Raw genomic sequence first — 25,537 nt, 5'->3', positions numbered from 1 at the left:
CCTGGAAAAAGCACACTGTACTACACTAGACAGTAGCTCATCTGGAAGGAGCTCACTGAACTGTACACTGCACTTCACAGCACCTACCCATAAAGAACACACTGTATTGTGCTGAAGTAGGCTGCACTTATCTGGAAGGAACACTTTAGTGTATCGTAAAATGCACAACATAGAACCAATCTGCAAGGAGTGCACTGTACCGTACACTGCACTAACCACTAACCTAACAGGGTATCCGCAACCTGGATACCATGTTGGGTGATTAGTTGTGCTCTATAAATCCACTCGATTGACTCATTGATTGGAGTTTACTATATCATTTAGTGGACTATACAGAACGTACCTTGAAGGACCACACTGTATTGTACTGCACTAGACAGCACTTAGCTAGAGGAAGGGCATTGCACTTTGCACTGAACTACACCCCAGATATCTGAAAAGAGCACACTGTATTGCACAATAAACAGTACTATACAGTAACTATCAGGAATGAGTGTGCTGTACTGCACTAGCAGTGCCTATCTGGAAGGAGCATACTGCCCACTACACTAGAAAGTACTTATCAGTAAGGAACACACTGTACCACACACTGTGCTAGACATCACCTATCTAGAAGGAGTGCACTGTAGTTTACACTGCACTAGACCTCAAAAATCTGGAAGGGCGCCCTGTACTGGACCTATTTGGAAGGAGTGCACTGTATTGTGCACTGCACTAAACAGCACCTATAGCTAAGGAAAGCACTGTACTTTACACTGCCCTATACAGTAGCTATCTAAAACGAGCCCACTGTATTGCACAATCTAGTGCACTAAACAGCACCTATCTGGAAGGAGCACACTGTACTGCACAATATAGCACCTATTGTGGTAGAGCACCCACTGTACTGGACAGTACACTGCACTAGATGGTAGACTGCACTAAATAGCCCACTGTGCTCTGTGGTAGAGCACCATCGTACTAGACATCACACTGCACAAAGTCACCTACTATGTTTTGTCATGTATATTTGTAGAGCGTGCGACTCACCTAGGAGGATATATTGGCGCTAGAAAGTACGGCCGAGACTAGCCGAAGTGCCATGTCCTCGATTTCTTGTGAAATTTAAAAACAGAGGAGGCGGATCTGATGTGCAGAGGCAGCCCGATCCAAGCTTTAGGAGTGAAGTAGGAGAAGTCACAAATGCCGGGTCTGAGTCTGCAGGGGAAGTGTACGAGTAGGAGTCTGGCAGAGCAGAGGTATCAGGTAGGTATATGGAAGTTAATGAGATTTTTGAGATAGGTGGGGCCGAAGCTGCCCAAGGCTTTGTATGCATGCATGAGGAGTTTGAAGAGTGTCTGTTTGTTGATGGGGAGCCAGTAGAGGTCTATTTCATGCACGGTGAAGTTGGTGCAAGGGGGTTGGCAGAGTCTGAGTGTGAGCCTGGACACAGTGTTATATGGTCTTCTAGTCAGTTGTGCGTTGATTCCTACGTAAAGTGGGTTGCCTTAGTCCAAGTTACTGGTGATGAGGGCCTGAGGGACGGTCTGTGGGTGTTGAAGGGAAGCTGCTTGAAAATATTCTTGTGCATCTCAAGCGGGTGGAGACTGCGTTCATTTGTCCTGCCATAGCAAGCTGGTTCTCAACTACTATTCTGAGGACCTTTGCTTGGGGGGTTGGGTTTGGTGTATGCTGATGATCACCGAGTGCAGTCCCATAGCAAAAGGCCCTTGCTGAAGAGGACTTGTTGGAAGGGGCGATCTCAGGGGGGTTACAGAACACGTTTCTGACCACCCGGTGACCCACCTCTCCCAGAACCAGGCCGAGCACCGGCAGGGAGGCCCTTCCAGGAAGGGGTCTCGTACTTTAGGATCGCACTCGGTGAGCTGGCACTACTTGACAAAGGGACACCACACAGTAGGTTTTAGTAGACGGAGATCTTTATCTAATATTCATTGGATCTTTATGATCCGCAAGGTAGTCTTTGATCAATACACAAGCCTGGTAATTCCTTGACAAAAGGGGATTGAGGTAGCGGGACAGTTCTAGGTTCAGGGTCAATGCCGAGTATCCTTCGCACAGCTCTCAATCCTCGAGCCGGGGGACACGGTACAGTCTTGGGTCCAGCTGGACCAGTGTATTTCTCGAGCCGCGACCACGCCCGCAGGGCTCCGGTAGGAAGGAACTGTCAATCGGGAGATCTTCGGGGAGCCGCGATTCACTCGGCAGGCTCAGCTGGTCTTAGAGTTGGGGGGAGCCGCGAGTCTCTCAGCGGGCTCCGATGGTCTTAGAGTCAGGAGGAGCCGCGAGTCGCTCAGCAGGCCCTGATGGTCTTAGGGTCAGGGGGAGCCGCGAGTCTCTCAGCAGGCCCCGGGGTTCGTAGTGTTCTCGGGAGCCGCGACGACGTCAGCAGGGCTCAGATGGTTTCCAAGGATCAGGTAGCGTCCTTCTTTGTAGTTTCGTTGAGCCGCGACCCGGTCCGCAGGGCTCTCTTAGTTCCAGGTCTTCTCTACCCCAGTCCCCTCAGCACCCCTTGTTATACGCCTCATTCTCTTTGAAGTCCGGCGTCCACACAGAGAGGGGTCTTGGCTTCTGGGGGCGGTGTTGGGATTTCCTGCCGCTCGGCTCTTTGATCCTTTCAGGTTGGCCTGGGAGGGACTCCAGACACCCAGCATGCGGGGAGCCAGCTTCCTGGGGGTCCGGAGGGCAATCGAAACCCTCTGTTGAGAGGAGGTCAGAGGTGTGACAGAGACTACTCCTCCCTATCTTGCTTGGGGGGGTTCCCTTAGGGTCTAGGTTTCGCTGGGGCCCCGGGCCGGCCATCGGGACATTGGGACATGGTGGCCAGGGGTCTTCGGTGGCTACGGGGTGGGAAGGACGGGCGGCTATAACCAGGGACCAGGGGTGGTGTATGGCTTGGGTCTGGGGGCTAGTGGTCAAGGAGGCCCACGCCACGAGGCCGGGCCCCACACGCGTCCCCCCCAGCTGAAAGTCGGGGAGAACTACCCATCCTCTTGGGGGTTCTCTTCGCTGAGGTGGAAGAATCGGGACAGACCGTCAGCGTTGGTGTGGTCAGTACCTGGGCTATGCTCTACGGTGAAGTCCATCCCCTGGAGGGAGATCGACCATCGCAGCAGTTTGGGGTTTTCTCCTCTCATTTGCATCAGCCACCGTAAGGGTCGGTGATCTGTTTGGACTCGGAAGTGGGTTCCGGACAAGTAAGGCCGTGGTTTCTTTAGTGCCCAGACTACTGCGAAGGCATCTCTTTCAATGGCGCTCCACCGTCGTTCCCGGGGTAGTAGCCTTTGGCTGATGAAGGCTACAGGCTGGTCTAGGCCCTTCTCATTGAATTGGGAGAGGACGGCCCGATCCCGTGCTCCGAAGCGTCCGTCTGGACTACAAACACCTTGGAGAAGTCGGGGGCTTGGAGCACGGGGGCCGTACACATCGCGGTTTTTAGGGCGTCGAACGCCTCTTGGCAAGGGGGGTTCCATTGTACTCTCTTCGGCTGTTTCTTGGAGGTTAGCTCTGTGAGGGGGCCTACTATGCTGCCATAGTTTTTAATGAATCTTCGGTAGTAGCCGGTGAGGCCTAAGAAGGCCCGGACTTCGGTCTATGTCGCAGGGGGCTCCCAGGCCAAGATGGCGTCGATCTTGGGCTGGAGGGGGGCGACCTGCCCGCTCCCGACCTGGTGTCCCAGGTAAACCACGGAACCTTGTCCAATTTGATATTTGGTGGCTTTGACGGTTAGGCCCGCATGGCGCAGGGCCATCAGCACCTGTCGGAGGTGCTGGAGGTGTTCGGTCCATTGGGAGCTGAACACCGCAATGTCGTCTAGGTACGCGGCGCTGAACTCTTCCAGTCCGACCAGGACCCTGTTGACCAGCCGCTGGAAGGTGGCCGGGGCATTTTTCATTCCAAAGGGCATGACTCGGAAGCGATAGTGCCCATCTGGGGTGGAGAAGGCGGACCGCTCCTTGGCTCCCTCGGTGAGCGCAATTTGCCAGTTTCCGCAGGTCAAGTCAAAGGTGCTGAGGTAGTGAGCAGCCCCCAGGCGGTCAATGAGCTCGTCTGCGTGGGGATAGGGTGAGCGTCGGCTCGGGTGACCGCGTTGAGCCCCCGGTAGACCACACAGAACCTTAGTTCGGGGGCGACCCCCGGGGCCGCTGCTTTCGGAACCAGTACCACGGGGCTAGCCCATGGACTGTCGGAGGGTTCGACCACCCCTAGGGCTAGCATCTTGGCTACCTCGGCCTGGATGCAGGTCCGGACCCTGTCAGGGATGCGGTAGGCTCTGTGCCGTACTGGCGGGTTGTCTCCGGTATCCACGTCGTGGACACACCAGTCGGTGACCCTGGGGGTGAGGGAGAAGAGGTCTGCGAATTGCCCCAATAGCTGGCGGCAAACGTCATATTGTTGGGGGGTGAGGGAGGAGGAAAGTCTCACTCCTTCTATAGAGCCATCCTTTTCTTTCGCGTACAGGAGGTCCGGGAGGGGCTCGGTGTCCTCCTCGGCCCCATCGTCGGTGGCCAGGAGCAAACTCAACTCCGTCCTCACGAAGTGAGGTTTGAGGCGGTTCACGTGGAGGACCCGGAGGGGGTTCCGAGGGGACTGGACGTCAACTAAATAGGTGACTTGACTCTTTCGCTCTACGACCTTGAAGGGTCCAGTCCATTTGTCTTGGCGGGCGCATGGTTTCACCGGGGCCATCACCCAGACCTGTTGGCCCGGCTGGAACTCGACCAGAGTGGCATTCTAGTCATACCAGCGCTTCATCTCCTCCGGGCTAGTCTAGAGGTTTGCTTCGGCGAGCTCTCAGAATTTCCGAGTCTGGTTGCGGAGCGCCAAGATGTGTCGGAATACATCTAGGGGGAGCCCTCGGGGGCGGTCTCCCAGCCCTCCTTGACCAGGCTCAGGGGTCCCCAGACGGGGTGCCCGTAGAGCAATTCAAATGGGCTGAACCCCAGGGATTTTTGGGGAACTTCCCGGTATGCGAACAGGAGACAGGGGAGGAGAACGTCCCACCTGCAACGGAGGGGCTCTTCGAGGCCCATGATCATCCCCTTCAGGGTCCGGTTAAACCGTTCCACTAGACCATTGCCTTGGGGATGGTACGGGGTGGTGAATTTGTACGATACCCCACATTGCTGCCATAAGGACTTCATGTACTTCGAGATAAAGTTAGTGCTGCGATCACTCACGACCTCGTGAGGGAACCCCACGCGGGAGAATATCCCCATCAAGGCCCGTCTCACCACGGGGGCCGTCACGTTTGGAGGGGAATGGCCTCGGGGTAGCGGGTGGCATGGTCCACCAGTACGAGGATGAACCGGTGGCCTTGGGCGGTCTTTGGGTCCAGAGGTCCCACGATGTCTATCCCCACCCGCTCGAAGGGAGTACTAACGACGGGCTTTGCGCTTTCCGCCACTTTTTCTGCTGGCCTGGCACGTGGGACGTGACTTACAGTGGGCTTCGACATTAGCTCACGTCTTGGGCCAATAGAAGTGGGTGACTAAGCGATGATAGGTTTTGTTTTGGCCCAAGTGTCCCGCCAGGGTTACATCGTGGGCTAGGCACAGGAGGAAGTCTCGGAAGCGCAGGGGTACCACCAGTACCCGGGCCGATCCTAGCTCGGCAGACTTCTGCTCACTGTACAGGAGGTCGTTTTCCCAATACACCCAATGGGTTCCGGACTTGTCGCCCGTCGCCTGGGCTTCGGCCTGCTGCCGGAGTCTGATGAGTGAAGGGCAGGCGGCTTGTTCTCTGCAGAACTCTTCCCGGGAGGGGCCCCCCTCAGGGCGCCATTGTGCCAACTCGGGCAGGTCACCTAGCTCTGTCATTTGCTCGGGGTTCTGATATAATGGCCCGTTGTCGGGGATGGGTTCCCCTTCCGGGGGGAGGTCATCGGGCTCGGGTAGCCTGTCCCGTCCCTCGGGGATGGCGACTGGGTTCAGGGTTTGGGTCTCACCTCCCTCGAGGGGAGGCGATCGGGCTGACATGGAGCGCGTGGTGGCGCACACCCATTCTGGTAGGCCCATCATTCCTAGGTGGACCCTTCGTTCCACTTGTCCCCACAGGGAGCTCTCGAGGTCGTTGCCCAGGAGGCAGTCTACGGGCTGGGAGGTTCGGACTGCCACTCTCAATTTACCGGTTACTCCCCCCCATTCGAAGGGTACCAGGGCCATCCTGCAGAGGCTCTCGGAATTGTCAGAGGATATAACTGGACAGAAGATGTCGGGAAGTATCTGGTCTTCGGCTACCAGGTGGCAGTGGACCGCTGTGACACTCGCCCCGGTGTCGCGGAGGGCCTCGACTCGGTGCCCGTTGACCGTCACCTGCTGTTGGTATTTCTTGGTGTTGGCGGGTAAGGCAGTACCGGGAACCATTTCTCGGTCTCCTGGGGAGACCAGTGCCATGGCTGCAGGCTCCCACTCCTCGGTGTCCTCTATCTCCTCCCCTAGGGCCACGGTGGCCATCTGTCGGGCTGGGGGAGCGGTCGCTGTGGCCCGTTGGTACCAGGGACATTGGGGGTCACTGGCGTAGTGACCAGTCTGTTGGCATCGGTAACATGTGATCTTGTCTCGGGGTCCCTGCCTCCCTGGGGGCCCCGTGCTGGCTGGGGGTGGTGCTGGAAAGTGCGGGGGTTGGTTTCTGGGGGGACTATGCTGGGGGCCCTGCCTGGAATTCCCTCTGTCTTCCCTGGTATCCCCCACCTCTCTGGCGGGGAGGTCCCTGACTGTGGCGGCCGTAGTCTCCCACGGGGCGCCGGGGGGCCCGGGTGTTCACCCAGCGGTCAGCTTCAACAGCCAGTTTCCGCGGATCTGTGAGCTTGCTGTCGAGGAGGTGCTGGCATAACTCTACAAAGCAATTTGCGGACAAGTGTTCCCATGCGATCAGGTCGAACAGCTCCTCAAAGGTGGAGACCTTGCTGCCCTTGATCCACCCGTCTAAGGCTCGGCTGTAAAAGTTCACGTAGTCCACCCACGTAGTACTGGGTATCTTTTTGCAGTCTCTGAACCTTTGCCGGTGCATCTCTGGGGTGAGTCCATATCTCGCTAACAGGGCCTCCTTCATGTGGCTGTAAGAATTTAGCACAGTGGAGGGCAGGTCCAGCAGGGTGTCTCTCCCCTCGCTCAGGAACCAGCCCCACAAGCCAGCCCCCCAGTTCTTCTGTGGGACTCGGTGGGAGGTCATGGCGACCTTGTAGGCCTTGAACCATTGCTGGATGTCGTCGTTCTTGTAATATTCTTTCACCACATCCTTGGGGATGTGGACCTTTGATTCCACCGGAGGAGAGGTCCCTTGATTCCCCGGGGGTCTGGATTCCTCATTCTTGGCCTTGAGCTCGATCTCTTTTAGTCTGCGCTCATGTTCCAGTTGCAGTTTTTGTTTCTTCGCGCTCTCGCTGGCGTTTCTTCTCTTCAAGTTCCCCTTGTAGGCGTAATTGTTCTACAGCTAACTTTTTCTCGGCCAATTTTAGCTCTCCCTTTATCTTTAGCTTGGCCAGTTCTAGTTCGTGGCTGCGGCTCCTTTCCCGGTCTGCTAGTTCTTCTGGGGATAGGCCACCCTCTGGGACGTTGCTCCTTACCGGGGTGCTTCGGAGCTCGTTCGGCGGCTCCATCCGTCGACCGCCTCCTTCCGTTTGGGGAAGGGAATCTCCGGACTCTACTCCGGCCTTCAACGCTTTCTGGAAATCTTCTTTGGTGCTTAATCCGGTGGTAGCGATTCCAAGGTCTTTGCAAAACTGTTTTAATTCTCGGTGCTTATATTCTTCCAACCGGTCCTCTCGGAACGTAGGACTCGCGTTGGTTCCTGTGGTACTCATGGCGGTTCCTTCTTCCATCTTTGTTCGTTAGTGCGCCTGCCGTTTACTGTACGATCTCTAGGTGTCGGCTCAGATCCCGTCGCCTGCCACCAAATGTTGGAAGGGGCGATCTCAGGGGGGTTACAGAACACGTTCCTGACCACCCGGTGACCCACCTCTCCCAGAACCAGGCCGAACACAGTTCTAGGTTCAGAGTCAATGCCGAGTATCCTTCGCACAGCTCTCAATCCTCGAGCCGGGGGACACGGTACAGTCTTGGGTCCAGCCGGACCAGTGTATTTCTCGAGCCACGACCACGTCCTCAGGGCTCCGGTAGGAAGGAACTGTCAATCGGGAGATCTTCGGGGAGCCGCGAGTCTCTCAGCAGGCCCGATGGTCTTAGGGTCAGGGGGAGCCGCGAGTCTCTCAGCAGGCTCCGATAGTCTTAGAGTCAGGAGGAGCCGCGAGTCTCTCAGCAGGCCCCGATGGTCTTAGGGTCAGGGGGAAGCCGCGAGTCTCTCAGCAGGCCCCGGGGTTTGTAGTGTTCTCGGGAGCCGCGACAACGTCAGCAGGGCTCAGATGGTTTCCAAGGATCAGGTAGCGTCCTTCTTTGCAGTTTCGTTGAGCCGCGACCCGGTCCGCAGGGCTCTCTTAGTTCCAGGTCTTCTCTACCCCAGTCCCCTCAGCACCCATTGTTATACGCCTCATTCTCTTTGAAGTCCGGCGTCCACACAGAGAGGGGTCTTGGCTTCTGGGGGCGGTGTTGGGATTTCCTGCCGCTCGGCTCTTTGATCCTTTCAGGTTGGCCTGGGAGGGACTCCAGACACCCAGCATGCGGGGAGCCAGCTCCCTGTGAGTCCGGAGGGCGATCGAAACCCTCTGTTGAGAGAGGAGGTCAGAGGTGTGACAGAGACTACTCCTCCCTGTCTTGCTTGGGGGGGGTTCCCTCTCCCTTGGCCGGGCATGGCGCGTTTAGGGTCTAGGTTTCGCTAGGGCCCAGGGCCGGCCATCGGGACATCGGGACATGGTGGCCAGGGGTCTTCGGTGGCTACGGGGTGGGAAGGACGGGCGGCTATAACCAGGGACCAGGGGTGGTGTATGGGTTGGGTCTGGGGGCTAGTGGTCAAGTAGGCCCACGCCATGAGGCCGGGCCCCACAGGACTACTTCCATCTTGCCTGTGTTGAGCTTGAGGCAGTTGGTTTTCATCCATTTGCCGACTCTGGTCATGCAGCTGGAGAAGTTGTTGCGGGTGTTCGAAGTTTTGTCAGAGTCAAAGGATGTCCTGGATGTCGTCTGCCTAGGATATACGGTTGATTCCTTGAGTGAGGATGCTTGTCGTAATCCGCAGATGAGTTTGGCACAGGCCACAGTGATAGGAGTCCGGCTGACCAACTGGGCGTGGCCTGTGAGGAAAGAGCAGATCTGGGCCTTGAATGCTGGCGTTTTGTAGGCGTTGAATGAGGATGGCAAGGGAGACGGTACTGAAGCCAGTGGATTGGTCCAGAAGAATGATGCAGCAGTGTCTCCTCTATCCATGATCAGTGAGCGGTGCGAAGGGGGCTGTTGTTGATGAGGTGGGCGGATAGACATTTGTTCATGATCTTCTCCATGACTTTCACCTGTGAGGGTAGCGGGGCGATGGGCCGGAGCTATACAAGACACAGCTCTGCTAGATGGTAGAGGGCACTGGAGTACTCATGCTACTAAACTGCACACTGCACTAGGCCACTCTTTGCACTAGGGAGAACAATGTACCAGAGAGTGCACTGCACTAGACAGCACAGCGCACTAGTTAGAACAGTGCACTCAAGTCCAAATAATGTACTAAATGGTACCCTGCACTAGCCCGCACACTGCTAGGGATCCCACTTTACAAAAGTGCACACTGCACCAGAGAGCACAATGGGCTAACTACTACCATGCACTAGATTGTACGCTCAAATAAGTAGCACGCTATTAGAGAGCACGCTGTACTGGAGAGCATGTGTAATAGCCTGCACACTGTTCCACACAGTAAGCTGCACTAAACAGAGCACACTAGACAGAACACTGCACTGGAGTCCACATAATGTACTATATGGTACACTACACTAGAAAGTAGAGCGCAATAGACAGAACAATGTAGTTACAGAAGCGCGCACAGTACCAGAGAGCACAATGGGCTTACAACTACCATGTATAGACCGTACAGTGCATTATACAGCACACTGTACTGAAGATCCCACTTTATTAGAGAGCATGTAGCACTAAAGAGCATGCTGTACTAGAGTCTGTACTAAACAGCAAACTGCACTAGAGCCAACTGTGGGCTCTACAGCACCCTGCACTAGAGGGCACTGTGGGCTACACAGCACACTGTACTAGAGGGCACTGTGGACTATACAGAACACTGCACTAGAGGGCACTGTGGCCTCTACAGCACACTGCACTAGAGGGCACTGTGGGCTATACAGCACACTGCACTAGAGGGCACTGTGGACTTACAGCACACTGCACTAGAGGGCACTGTGGGCTCTGCAGCACACTGCACTAGAGGGCACTGTGGCCTCTACAGCACACTGCACTAGAGGGCACTGTGGGCTCTACAGCACACTGCACTCGAGGGCACTGTGGGCTCTGCAGCACACTGCGCTAGAGGGTACTCAGTGATACATGGTACATTGTTTAGAGTGCTTTTCTATTGGATTTATTTTTTTCCCTTAGAGTGGGTTGTGTTGACACTTGATTGAGCATTGTGTTCTTATCATAATGGGTATTGGTGTAGTAATTTGTCCCCGAGTACACCACGCACTGGGTCTCCATGCGTATGTGAGCCTCTGGGATTGTGCAAATACTGCCCTTGAGTGTGTCTCTGACTATGCGTTGCATCTCTGAAATTGAGTGTGTGTGAAAGTGAATAGCGGTGTGCAAATTCATGTTCTTAAGTGTGTTTCTAAGTGTGTCGGTCTCTCTAGGTGATTCTGGGTCGGAGGCAGTGGATCTCTCCGGATGGCATCCCTAAGGGCCCCTCTGAGTGTGATTATGGGTCAGAGGCAGTGTTGCTCTCCGGATAGTACTCCTAAGGGTGCCTCTGAGTGTGATTATGGGTCTGAGGCATAGGTGCTCTCTGGATGGCATCCCTAAGGGCGCCTTTGAGTGTGATTATGGGTCTGAGGAAGTGGTGCTTTCCAGATAGCCTCCCTAAGGGTGCCTCAGAGTGTGATTAATGGGTCTGAGGCAGTGTTGCTCTCCGGATAGTATCCCTAAGGGTGCCTCTGAGTGTGATTATGGGTCTGAGGCAGAATTGCTCTCCGGATAGTATCCCTAAGGGTGCCTCTGAGTGTGATTATGGGTCTGAGGCAGTGTTGCTCTCCGGATAGTACCCCTAAGGGTGCCTCTGAGTGTGTTTATGGGTCTGAGGCAGTGTTGTTCTCCGGATAGTACTCCTAAGGGTGCCTCTGAGTGTGATTATGGGTCTGAGGCAGTGTTGCTCTCCGGATAGTATCCCTAAGGGTGCCTTTGAGTGTGATTATGGGTCTGAGGCAGTGTTGCTCTCCGGATAGTACCCCTAAGGGTGCCTCTGAGTGTGTTTATGGGTCTGAGGCAGTGTTGTTCTCCGGATAGTACTCCTAAGGGTGCCTCTGAGTGTGATTATGGGTCTGAGGCAGAATTGCTCTCCGGATAGTATCCCTAAGGGTGCCTCTGAGTGTGATTATGGGTCTGAGGCAGTGTTGCTCTCCGGATAGTACCCCTAAGGGTGCCTCTGAGTGTGTTTATGGGTCTGAGGCAGTGTTGTTCTCCGGATAGTACTCCTAAGGGTGCTCTGAGTGTGATTATAGGTCTGAGGCAGTGTTGTTCTCCGGAAAGTACTCCTAAGGGTGCCTCTGAGTGTGATTATGGGTCTGAGGCAGTGTTGCTCTCCGGATAGTATCCCTACGGGTGCCTTTGAGTGTGATTATGGGTCTGAGGCAGTGTTGCTCTCCGGATAGTACCCCTATGGGTGCCTCTGAGTGTGTTTATGGGTCTGAGGCAGTGTTCCTCTCCGGATAGTACCCCTAAGGGTGCCTCTGAGTGTGTTTATGGGTCTGAGGCAGTGTTGTTCTCCGGATAGTACTCCTATGGGTGCCTCTGAGTGTGATTATGGGTCTGAGGCAGTGTTGTTCTCCGGTTAGTACTCCTAAGGGTGCCTCTGAGTGTGATTATGGGTCTGAGGCAGTGTTGCTCTCCGGATAGTATCCCTAAGGGTGCCTTTGAGTGTGATTATGGGTCTGAGGCAGTGTTGCTCTCCGGATAGTACCCCTAAGGGTGCCTCTGACTGTGGTTATGAGTCTGGGGCAGTATTGCTCTCCAGATAGTATCCCTAAGGGTGCCTCTGAGTGTGTTTATGGGTCTGAGGCAGTGTTGTTCTCCGGATAGTACTCCTAAGGGTGCTCTGAGTGTGATTATAGGTCTGAGGCAGTGTTGTTCTCCGGAAAGTACTCCTAAGGGTGCCTCTGAGTGTGATTATGGGTCTGAGGCAGTGTTGCTCTCCGGATAGTATCCCTACGGGTGCCTTTGAGTGTGATTATGGGTCTGAGGCAGTGTTGCTCTCCGGATAGTACCCCTAAGGGTGCTCTGAGTGTGATTATAGGTCTGAGGCAGTGTTGCTCTCCGGATAGTATCCCTAAGGGTGCCTCTGAGTGTGGTTATGAGTCTGGGGCAGTATTGCTCTCCAGATAGTATCCCTAAGGGTGCCTCTGAGTGTGATTATGGGTCTGAGACAGTGTTGCTCTCCGGATAGTACTCCTAAGGGTGCCTCTGAGTGTGATTATGGGTCTGAGGCAGTGTTGTTCTCCGGCTAGTACTACTAAGGGTACCTCGGAGTGTGATTATGGGTCTGAGGCAGAGGATCTCCGAATGGTGTACCTCTGAGTGTGTCTGTGCCTAGGTGATTCTGGGTCTGAGACAGTGGTGCTCTCCAGGTGGTATCCCTAAGTGTGGCTTTGGATATGGCACTGTACTTCTCTGTTTGTGAATGTGTGTCAGTGACGTACTACAAATGTGTCTCCCTGCATGCTACTCTCAATCAATCAATCAATCAGGGTTTTTTTTTTTGAGCGTGCTATTCACCTATGAGGGTCTCAAGGCACTGGTGGAGGGAGGGTGGGGGGTAGGGAGGGGTGCAGTTCCGGTTTCAGTGTTTCTATGGCTTTACTGTGGAAAATGTGTCTGAGCCACACACAGTGGCATTCTGGGTGGGGGAAGCTTGCATTTTTGCAAGTGCAGGACATGTTCTAAGAGACGAATGCTTACACCTCTGCATCAGTGTTCTGAATGAGGAAAGCTTGCACTTATGCATGTGTATAGATTGTCTGTGTGTAGAATATGTACACTTTTGAATGTGTGAGACCTGTTCTGAGTGTAGGAAGCTTGTATTTCTGCATATGTTTCCTATTCATAGTGAGTGATTCACCCACCCCTGCATGTCCTAGGCAAGGTCTGAGGAAGGGACGCTTTCACTTCTGTGGGCTTGCATTTTTGTATCTCATGGACATGTGCAAAGATGAGGAAAGCTTGCACTACTTTTGCAAATGGAGGACCTGTTCTAAGCAAGGGGTGTAGCACTTCTGTGTGGGTATACCTGGTCGGAGTGTGGAAAACTTGCTCTCCTCTCTGAACAGAGGGATTATTTTATTTCTGCATCTCTTTGACATATTCAGAGTTAGGGAAGCTTGCACTTAGACTTCTTCTAAGTAAAGTTTGCCACAGAAAGCTGGCACTTCATATAGTATATCAAAACGAGATACACTGTGCAAAGAGTCCCGGTATTCCCTTATTAGTGGATAGGGGCTTGCTCTGGCAATCCTAAGGTGCTCTTTCAGGGGGGTGGGTGGTCGAGCAGCCTTAGGCTTATCAGAGAGGAGTGTGAGACATTGGCAAATACACTCACTTGTCAATAAATGATGCACCCTTCTAAATAAGGTGATCCACTGCCATTTATAAAAATAACATGTATCTTTATATATGGTTAGGCACCGGAATCAATATGATCACATAATTATGTTCTTCATGAGAAATACTTTTGCATTTAAAAAGTCGAAAGTGCATTTTTTTCAGAGGTAGCAATGTTATCCTATGGAAGGAGAAGCAAATATGGCATATGAGTTCTTTGCAGTAACTTACAAGACCAACCTCCTGCACTTGAGGTATCTGGCAAGGCCCAAGGCAGCACCAGCAGGTCTCTTTCTGTGGCATGTGGGCGGGTGGATGTTGTGGATCGAGACAGCCTCGGGTGCCCAGGGCAAGTCGATGGTGATCAATCTTCGTGAACAGCTGCTGCAGTGTTGGATTGGGAGGACGGTCGGGCTGTAACAGCGAGGGGGCTCAAGCTTTATGCTGCTCGGGTACAAGTGGACACCTTGGGTTCTCTTCTCCATGGCTCAGAGGCAACGGGTGCAGAGGTTTCTTTAGGAGTCGGGTTTCCTGGCAGGGAGCAGTCGCAGTAGATTGGGGTTGCAAACAGAAGCTGCAGGCGGCAGCGGGAAGTCCAAAGTGGGGCAACCCCAGGTGGGTTTTGAATCTGGAAATTCGGGAGACCACTATGGCACCGTTGCCTACTTCAGCTCAGGCTAGGTGGCTTGGGAGTAGTGGTGCTCCGCGCTGTCTGGCTTTTGCAGCATTGGAGCATCACAGCTCAGTGTTCTGTACCTTCAAGATGCAGGGGAACAACTCAGCTATTCCACAAGAATTCCTGTGTCTTTGTAGAAGTGCTGGCAGTACTCCCAGACTTTGGAGGAGCAGCAGTTTGCAGGTCGAGATGACTTTCGTGCAATTGTCAAGAGGAGACGAACAGGCCGGCAGGCTGATGCCGGGTCAGTTGCTTATTCTGCAGTTCTTGCTTTCATGGCTCTTGGCCTTTCTTCTTCTTTTGGTCAGCAGGATCTAATCCTCTGGTGCCCGGGGCTCCCCTAAATACTGATATTAAGTGTGTTAGGGGAGTGCTGGGTAGCAGCTACTGGGCTACCTACCCTTGAGGTCACTACGCCCCCTATATGAATACTTCCTATAGGTAGTCATAACTCTGTCCCAGAATTCCTGATTTTGCCCTCAACAAGATGATTAACTTTGAAAAGTCACCTCCACTTCAGGTGGCCCACACCTTAGGGGTGGCACTAGCCTGAGGGTGGACGCGCCTAGCTGACTAGCTAATTTTCCTGCCTACCCAGGTGCTAAAGGGCTATGGACAAAGGGGGTCGGCTTCTTCTCCTGTGAGGGAAACCAGATTTCCATACCAAAGGCGGTGGGCGCTTTAAAGCTCCCTTTCCCTGGAAAGTTAATCTGCAGGTCATTCAGTGGGAGGGGGTGAAATCACCCCATGTCCGAGTAGGCTTGGTTTATGGCCCTTGAGAGCAAACACCTCACCCTTGGGGGTCAGAAACTCGTCTCTTGTGGCAGGCTGTTAAAACCCAGTCAGTCATCATATCAGTGGCTGGTAGGTTTTCAGGGGGCACCTTGAAGGTGTCCTCTGTGTGCATCTACTACTAAATCCGACTCTGGCATCAGTGTGGGTTTATTAATACGGGATGTTGGATACCAAACATCCCTATTTTCAGTGAAGCAATTATGTAGCTGGGGAACTTGTTTTCACCAGTGTGCAGCAGATGCTTTTGAAATGACTTCCCTGATTACTTGTCCTGCCAGTAATTAAACTGACCAGCACAGGAGCATATCCGCTCGTGCAGTTATGCCATCACATGTAGCGCACCCTGTCTTAGGGCGGTAAAGCCTGTGGTAGGGGTGCCTTACAAATACTGCATGCAGTGTGGACAGGCATGGCACGCAGGCTGGGTGCAATGTTGTTATTTAGTTTTTGTCCGCACCAAGACACGCAGCCTGCAGTAGCAGTTTGCGTGAACTCGGAGAGGGGGGCCTTAGGGTAGCACAATTCGTGCTGCTGCCTTTAGGGACCCTCTTTAGTACCTCAGGCCCTAGGTACCAGGGGCACTGTATACTAGTACTGGTGGTACTAGATAGTACTAAAGATATTGCCAATTGGGAGAACCCACTGTACAGTTTTGGAAAAGAAATCTGGCACTGGGGCCTGGTTAGCAGGCACCTAGTGAACTTCCAGTCAAAATCACATCAAATATCAGGCAAAACATGGGGGTGCCCATGTCAACAAGCATTTGCAATGCAATAGGTCTCGTATTTACACAAGTTAGAGCTATTGACATTGTAAATAACAATGCTTTTATTTTTATTTTCGTTTTTAAAACATAAATAAAAGGCATTGTCATTTACAATGCTAATAGCTTAAATTCGCGTAAATGCGACACCTATTGCATCGCAAATGCTTGTTAAAATATTTCATCGAAATAGTTGCATATATAAAGTCACACGTAACAGAAATTACATATTTGTGGCTAGAGGATCTATTTTTAAATTGACAAATTACGCTCTTCCTTAATCTAGAGTAGTCCACTCCCACCAACAGATGGCAGATAGAGTCGAGGGTCATTAGTGCAGCAGGTGTAGTGACACCGGGAATCGGTGTCTGGAGAGTTTTTTATTACCAAATAGGAGGACAGGAATAAAAATTCCTTATTTGAAATACTGGCTGTTTCCCCCTCCCCCCGCTCCTTGCTAACCCTATGCATCCGTTAGCTCATTCCTTCGCCTGCTTAAAGTAGTTGTGAGCGCAATCATGTCTCGCTTACACCTTAAAGTCTAGCCCTCAAAATGGCAAAATGACTGCTCATTCGCCTAAGTAACAAAATACTGTGTATTGGTCACTTGCAATGGCCATGGCTGGTGTTCACTTAGCACCTCAGCGGCTCATATGGTTAGTTGCGCAAGGCCTATCGGGAACAGTAGTTAATGCTCCTGTCCAGGGTATAAGTGAGAGAGTGCAGTTTTATGGAGGATATTATCAATGACAGGAGGTTTCCTGCTCTCAGATACACCCCCAGGACATGCGCAGGGCCCGTTCTTCGCCTCTGCTCGTGCACAGCGAGCCCCGTTCAGTTCCTTTGCACAGATAATCAAATCAAATCAGGGACATTAGTTCAGCACTCATATCACTCGGAAGTCTCATGGCGCTTGCAGACAGCTTTGAAAGATTGCTTGATTAGTTGTCAAATAGCCATGTTTTTAGCTTCTTGCGAAAGCCATTGAGATCAGTGATTGTGTGCAGATTTCTGGGCAGTTTGTTCCAAAGTGTGGGGGCAAGAAAAGAAAAGGATCTTCCTCCGCTTCTGGCGGCGCGGATTCTGACAGGTGTGAGTAATGATTCATTACTGGATCTCAGGGACCTGCATGGCTGGTACCAGCTTAGTTTTTTGGACCAACATGCCGGGCCGATACCGGACATATTTTTGTGTACTAGACAGGGGTTTTATAATTTGAATCTGCTTTCTGATTGGAAGACAGTGTAGAGATCTTAGGCTGGGAGCCGAAGGGGATCTGGGCGGAAGATTGAGAACCACCCTAGCTGCGGTGTTCTGCAAAGTCTGAAGCCTAGTGAGAACGCCTTCATTAATTGAGGATAACAAAGTGTTGCCATAGTCCAAACAGTTCATTATTAGTCCCTGGACTATTGGTTTCCTGGCCGCAGTAGGGATCCATTTGAAAACCTTTCGCAGGCTACGCATTGTACCAAAACATGTGCGTACTAGAAGGTTAACCTGACTTTGCATTGTTAATGTGTTGTCCATGTGGAACCCCAGATTCCGAACCGTCTGTTTTGGGGTTGGACAGGGGCCCAGGCTAGGGGGCCACCGGTCATGGGTCCAATGTTCTTGGGCCTTGCCAAAAAGTACAATCTCGGACTTTCCTCCATTTAATTGAAGGTGATTTGTGCTCATCCACCTATCAACGTGGGTCATGCATTCTTTGAAACGCAGCTTTGTTTCAGCTGGGTCTGGGCCAAGAGTGACCAAGATCTGTGTGCCGTCAGTGTATGATACAACATCAAAGCCGTAAGATCTGATCACCTTGGCCAACGGTGTTATGTAAAGATTGAAAAGAGTAGGGCTAAGAATGGAGCCCTGTGTGTACTGGTCTGTTACAGGAGACGGTGTTTCCCACTTGTTCTGTTGTGATTCGGTCTGTTAGGTAACTCTTGAGCCATTTTAAGGCGTTCCCCCTGACACCAATCTCCCAGAGCCGATGTTCTAGAATGCTGTGGGAGATGGTGTCAAAGGCGGCGGATAGGTCAAGCAGGACCAGGATAGATGATTGGCCTCTGTCCAAAGCTAGCCTGATGTTATCTGTTACCTCGACCTGTGCTGTCTCCGTGCTGTGGGCCACCCTGAAGCCCGATGAGAGGGATCCTGTAGTACATGGCTCTCGAGATGGATGACAAGCTGTTGGTTTACTAGAGATTCCAGCATCTTCCCAAAATAAGGGAGCAACGAGATGGGACGATAGTTTAGGAGGAGTTTGGGATCGGCAGAGGGTTTTTTCAAAATTGGCCTGACCCTGGCAGCTTTCCATGCTTTCGGGAACTTGGCCTGCGATAGTGATCTGTTAAATAGGTCAGTTAGACTATCTAACAGTACCGGTGCGATGACTGGGAAAAAGTTTGGTGGCACAGAATTGGTAGGTGAGCCTAATTTTATTTTTCCCACTTCTTCGATGTTACATTAGGAAAAATCAGCCAAGATGTGAGGGGGGCTAGAGACACACTGAGCGTATTTTCTTCGTGGTTATTTACTTGGGGTGGAAAGGAGTTATGGATGGCAATGATTTTATCATCAAAGAATTTAGAAAGAGAGTCAGTCCATTCTTGGAAGTTGGAGGTCAAGTGTTGTAAATTCTTTTAGAATTTGATAGAGCTCCTTACACGAGTTTGCCGCCTTATCTATTCTGTTTAGGAGAAACATTGTTTTGCTTATCTGATGTCCTCCATACAACTGCGGTGGATGTTTTTATATGATTCGGTTGGTTAAGTCTCTGGTTTTTCTCCATTTCCGCTCTGCTGTTCTGCAGGATAGCTTTGCTATCTTTAATTGCTCCGTGAACCAGGGGCGGTCCTAGATTTAACTTTGACCCTGGTAAGGGGGGCAATTTTGTCTAATACAGCTGTTATTGCTTTCTCAAAGGAGGTTGCTGCAAGACTGATGTCTACCTCCTGGCTAGAGTGGAAAAAGCTAAAATATTTTGAAAAAAGAGATGGAGTGACTTTGCGCCAGGACCTTCGCCATATTGGTTCATTTCTAGGGTTGGCTTTGATCATATTTACAGAGATGACAAATTTTAGTAAATAATGATCTGTCCTTAAAAGTGGGATTGGAGATTCTACTGTGATGTCTGAAGAGTTTGTAAAGAGGAGGTCAAGCGTGTGCCCTGTGATGTGAGTGGGACCTGTTACCAGTTGGGCTAATCCTAATGTGTTCATGTTTGTGATGAGCCGATCTGTATCAAAGTTCTGTAATGTCTCAGCATAATAATTGAAATCTCCTATTAAGAAAAAGAAGTCAGAGGCCAATACTTGCGGAGCGATAACCACAAATACATTGTCAGGGAAATCATTTTTTGGACCAGGGGGGTCTGTACATTAGAGCTCCACTCCCGTTGCCCTTAGTTAGTCCATCTATCCTGAAAATACATAGTTCAAATTGGCCAGAGTTAACGGTTTCTAGGGAGGTGATGGTAAGTCCAGAGATAGCGGCAATAAGTAAACCTCCTCCTCTTGTCTCCTTTCTTTCCACTCTAGTTATGGTGTATTGCGGCGGAAAGGCTGTGTGCACATCAGCAGAGGAGTGCTCGTGCAACCAGGATTCTGTAACAAAGCAGATATCTGGTGCCTCCATATCTATGAGGCTCCATATCTCCACCGAGTGTTTCAGGATGGAGCATGCGTTAAAGTAAATAGCCTTTAATGGTTTGGAAATTATAGTATGGTTTGGGACTTGAGATGGTTGGACTCTGTTCGATAGAGCGGATTCTATTGAGCATGATATACATTGAACTCTGTTGATTTCTTGGTCTAGTGTGACTGGAAGTCTAAGGTAAGGGTTATTTAAATCTTTTCGCTCTTGACTAGAGTATTTTATTAGTGCCATGTTAGATACTCGCCAATAGGCGCACCTTAGCCAAAAACCGGGATGGGGCGAAAAGTGCAGGGGTCCTGGCAGCTGGCAGCGGACGGACGCGGATGGGCGCATATGGGCTTGCCTTTGGCGCCCCGCTGCGCGCGTCCGTGCCCTGCCCCACTTTACGTAGGGTAGGAGCTAACTTCGGGGACTAGAGCGCCAACTGCAACATCCGGTTGACAAACCGGAAGTTATGTCTTTGCCTTTTTCATCCCTCCTTTCAATCGGCATACGCCGTGAAGGACCGGAGACTAAGGCAGCTGATCCTACAGGTAAGTAAAACAGGCAAGAAAGATATATGCGACGCAGTTAAAAGTGGTTTAAAAGACATTATGTCCCAACGGTGACTGTCTGCAGCTCATAGGAGGTTATAAACATAGATTTAATCAAAGAGAGTGCTATGATGTTAGCGTGGCTAGAGATCAGCTGGTGCGATTAAAGGTCATACAACCCTGCAGCATGTACTTGTGGAGCACAGAACACAAAATGCCCATACTCTTCACTTCTGCGTAAAAAAGGTACTTGTGTTGCTTGTAAACACGCTCACGCTGGACCCCAATATTATATATGTATTAACTATGTTACTCTCTGCTAGGGGCTACTACCTAATTACACAAGGAAACACGTGAAAACGTGCCTCCCTGTGTTCAGTCCAGCCCGGGAGGTAGGCAGCTAAATGTACTTTTATTTTGCCAGAACATTTGGTGAGAAATACGGGATAGTCTGGGCAAATACAGGGTACCAAGGCACGTTACCCAACATGCACACACTGGACCCCAATATGGTACGCCCCCAGTAGCACCACAACCCTCCTCCAAACAAACACATTGGATACAAAGTTCTTTAAAAATAAAAATATATAAAAATATACAGGTCCTACGCATACTGGGGGGATGCGCGTATTCAACCTGCACGTAGACAAGATGGGGAGGGGGGTATGTGGCCCAATGGCTAGGGGGTCAACCTCAGAGCCGGGGAACTGGGTTCAAGTCTCAGCAACGATGTTCAACATTCTGTGATTCTGGGCAAATCACTTAATCTCCTAGTGCCTAACAAAAATGAATGTGTCCGTCTGTAACGTAACGGGTGCTCATGTAAAGCGCTCCGATACCTCCGGGTCTAGTTTGCGCTATATAAAACTTTACAAAAATAAAAAAAGACACCCCCTCTTCTGATAGTCTATGCATGTACACACAGTACTGTTTCCCCCAGCTCTCTGTGTACACACAGTGCAATGTTTCACCCCAGCTCTGAGCATGTGCCCACAGTGCAATGTTTCACCCTCAGCTCTGTGTGTGTACATAGAGTGCAATGTTTCACCCCAGCTCTGCGCGTGTACCCACAGTTCAATGTTTCACCGTCAGCTCTGCGCGTGTACCCACAGTGCAATGTTTCACCGCGGCTGCTGCGTGTGCACACAGTGCAATGTTTTACCCTCGGCTCTGCGCGTCTACCCACAGTGCAATGTTTCACCCCAGCTCTGCATGTGCATACAGTGCAATGTTTCACCCTCAGCTCTGTGTGTGTACATACAGTGTAATGTTTCACCCCAGCTCTACGCAAGTACCCACAGTGCAATGTTTCACCATCAGCTCTGCACGTGTACCCACAGTGCAATGTTTCACCCCGGCTCTGCGTGTGCACACAGTGCAATGTTTTACCCTCAGCTTTGCGCATGTACCCACAGTGCAATGTTTCACCCCAGCTCTGCGCGTGTACCCACAGTGCAATGTTTCACCGTCAGCTCTGCACATGTACCCACAGTGCAATGTTTCACCCCAGCTCTGCGTGTGTACACACCACCACGCTTTAAATATCATTAGCTCCCTAATCCTATCTTGTGTGTGCTCCAGACAGCATCACTCCCATAGTACTCCTCCAGTGCGCATGCGCTCCTAGAGCTGACCTGCTTCCCAATGTGCACCTTAGAAATGGCATCATCACACCCCTGGCTCCTAAAGCGACCTCCTCTCTCTTCCTTGGCGTACACACTAAGCTGCAATATGCCCCTCCTTCCCTGCCCCCCTCTCAGTCCGCAGCCAGAACTCAGTGAATAACTGGATGAAAACTGCGGAGCAGGGTCGGCCTCGCTGCGCTCAGCGCAGATGGGGTGGTGGGGGAGGGAATCGTTTATTTAATCCGAAATCATAAGGGGCTGTTTGAGCCTTTTTTTGCTTCCCATTGGATGCTCTTTAGCGCCTCTGGGAGGACTTCACGTGTGCAGAGCTAATGGAACTGGTGCAGACATGCTGGTTGCTTTTTTAGCATCATTTAATCTACATTTAAGGTGATTGTATTGGCTGCACCTCAGAAGTCACAAGTTTCACTTTAAATCCAGTGAGGTTGTTCTGTAGGTTAAGTTGATACTAAAATTGATGTGTTTCCTGCACGGCATGAACACTGCGACATTCACCTCCAAAGTCGATACACTGAACACAGCCGTGCCAAGCCGTCACACCTTTTAACTACGGCGTTTTGGCTCTCCGCATGTATTGCAATAGACGCTGTATTTTAGCGCCTCCAGTTGAAAGGGACTGAGTTCCTCGAACATACTTTATGCATAAATAAACACTTGAGTTTGGTCCCAGTAATCTTACGTAGGTGGTAACAAACCCCAGTATGTTAAGCGCTTGCTACTGAGGTGTGCGCACAAACTTCAGTTCTCGGCTTGCAATCTCGATTGGGCTAACTCACCTTTTATCCTTTCAAGGCAGACACAGAATATTTTAGCCGCATTTATGGATGCGCTGCAAATAAATATAAAATAAAGCGTACACCATTACTAAAGCTGGCGTCCCACCAGTGCTGTTGCATCGCGCTTTCACTTTTATGAAAACAAAAAGTGCTGACGGACCTTATTGAAGGAGATCGTTTCACACCGCCAGCACACGATCCAGTCCAGATGGGCTGGCCGATAAGAAGACAGGGCGTTCACCAAGAAGCCTTGTTTCCAATCGGAGGCCAGCGTTTAACATAAATAATGAGGCCAGCCAATGGGAAGGATGGGCGGGGCTTCATGTCACCTTCCGAAGTCTCCTCGACGACTATAGATTTGGCAGTGCATGCGCTGCAACGCTAGGGGAGACCTAAAAAGGGCACTCTTCTACACTTTTGGATGTGTATAGCTGTTCTGAGCATGGAAACCATATGTGTTAGACCAGTTTGAGTGACAGAACCTTGCACATCTGTATCTCCTAGATGTGTTCAGGGTGAGGGAAGCTGGCACCTATTCATAAACCAGACCTGTTCTAAGTAAAGCTTGCACTTGTAAATGTGTGCACCTGGTATGAAAGTGTGAAAACCCTATGTTTTTAGCCATTTTGAGTGACAGAGGATTGCACTTCTGCATATCCTGGACATGTCCCAGGTTTGGAAACACTTTCTCATGAGTAGGGTCTACTTGTCCCGGACAGGTTCTCAGTGAGCGAAGCTTGCACTTATGCAGGTGCTAGACCTGCTCTAAGAAAAGCTTGCACTTATGCATGTGTATAACTGGTCTGAGTGTGGGAACCGTATGTGTCAGACCAGTTTGAGTGACAGAACCTTGCACTCCTGCATCTCCTAGATATATTCAGAGTGAGAGAAGCTTTCACCTATACATGTGCTTTACCAGTTCTGACTAAGTAAAGCCTGCACTAATGCATGTGCTAGACCTGTTCTGAGTAAAGCTTGCACTTATGCATGTATTGTATTGTATTTTATCGTATGGTTATTAAAAACCTTTACAAAAGATAAAAGAAAAGTGAACAACATACAGATAAAATCAAATATAGGTATCACCAGTGCCTATATCCCTGTTTCATGTTGGACATGCTACTTCTAATGCAATTAAAAAAGGTTATCACTGAACAGAAGAAAAGGCCACGGACCTAATGCAGGGCAGGGAGTAAAAGGAAACTCAAGGGAGAAGCAGGTTCTTTAGATATTTAAAAGCAATAGTCAAGATTCTTTCAACTAAGTTAGGGAAACAGACAAGGCGCCAAGGAGGACCGGCATGGCAAAGTCACTGGAAGCAAATGTCACATAACAGAGTACTTAAAGTGCAGTGATTGGCTGGGCTGAGGTAGTCAGCAGGCAAGTTCTCTTGTTTAAGGTGTGCCTTGTACAGTCCGAAAGGAAAGATATGATGCACAAATGTAGCAAGATCAGCCTGGCACTTTTATCAAGATGGTGGTGGCAGTCGGCACGGGTGGCGAAGTTTTTGATGACTGTAAGGTAAATGCTTCAGGGTTAGTACTGTTGACTGAGTCCAGTTTACTTGCTGAGGTTCTAAGAAATGTAACAGTTTAAATGTTTAGTGATATGTTTGCTGGGTTCAGACTGGCGATCACAGCTTGCCAACATGTGCCCACCCATAGCAGGAGTAGGTCATCTCAGAGGAGAGTTCTCCTTTGCTACATGAACTGAGGACAGATGCATACGTTGTGGCTTAGGGTTTCTTTGCCTTGTCCGCATAAGGGGAAGCTGGTGTTGTGGGTAGCTAGGCGGTGCCAAGGCAGAAAGTGGACATGGAAGTTCCACTCGCCCATTCTTTGTAACTTTATTTATAGATTTTTAGCAAGTACAAAACTGCGACATACTGCCCCGGGAGAGGGGATATTGGACATACATATAAAGGTAAATCTGCACATGTATACATTCAACTGCACAGTTATCAAGTTACGATAGTTGGTAGTCCAGCTGTTCATGCAAAGTTCTGTAGTGGCACATAGTCTTGCCAGTCTCTCTCCATCACCTCGGACGGCAGCAGTCGCTGGTCAACAAAAAGAGAAGAGAGAATGGACAAAGGGATCAGAAGCGTAGATCAGCTTTGGGAGGGGGAAGAGAGAGGGGAGTGGGAAAGGGGTGGGGGGGGGAAAGGGTGTCTCTCTGGTCAAATTAGGGAGAGGGGCCCTCCGATGTGTGGAGTGGTCCCCAGATAGTAGCGCATACATTATTGTGGCCATTTACATCTCAGTCGCCAGGGCATTTGCGCGGTCAACAGAATGAGTTTGCAAAAAACTTTGCAGAGGTTTCCAGATGTTGTGAGGGCGTGCCTGTGTCAGCATGAGTTCCCAGAATTCTGACAATTGGTTATGACAGAAAGCAGCGTCTCTAAGCCAGTCATCCCTGCGTGGTCTACGCTTACGGCCCCAGCAGATAGCCACCCACCTCTTGGCTAATAGCAGCATCATGGCAGCCAGTCTCCTAATGTCTGCTGGGAGGTCCCTGACATATCCTAGCAAAGCAATAAGCAGAGAGCACTCCAGCCTGCATTCCAACATTTCATCCAGTCCAATATTTTACTACGTCCAAGCATTCCCAGGCCAGGTGCATGAAGAAGGCCTCAAGCGTTCTGCAGTGCACGCATCTCGCATCTGTACTCATCCCGCTTTACGCAGCAATACAGGGGTCCTATATAGCCTGAAATAGATAAGCCGCAATCTATAATTGGGTGACATATCTCTTGACTGTGCGCAGAAGTAGGCCCATACCCCTTCCCCAAACGGAGTTCACAAGCTTGCCTCCCATTCGCGCTGGGCGGGGATATGCAGATTGGAGATTTGCGCTGCATGCCAGAATAAATACGTGAAATACGTTTGTGGGGCAAGGGATTCATTAAAAATGCTTCTAGGACTTGGAAAGTTGGGGGCGCAATTGGGAACGAGGGATATTGAGCTTGAATTGCCACCCGCAGCTGGAAGTAGGTCATCCTATCAA

At 50.9% G+C, this 25,537-nt stretch overlaps 1 protein-coding gene across 1 annotated transcript in view; it reads right to left on the bottom strand.

Moving 5' to 3' along the window:
• LOC146830285 (E3 ubiquitin-protein ligase TRIM39-like) overlaps positions 1-25,537 on the bottom strand; it is a 199,185-nt gene that overhangs the window by 1,210 nt on the left and 172,438 nt on the right. The gene's annotated exons all lie outside the window — the stretch shown is intronic.

The sequence above is a fragment of the Triturus cristatus genome, chromosome 5_1 (assembly GCF_964204655.1).
Source record: "Triturus cristatus chromosome 5_1, aTriCri1.1, whole genome shotgun sequence".
NCBI classification, from domain to species: Eukaryota; Metazoa; Chordata; class Amphibia; order Caudata; family Salamandridae; genus Triturus; species Triturus cristatus.
This window is presented reverse-complemented; position numbering and strand designations above follow the sequence as displayed.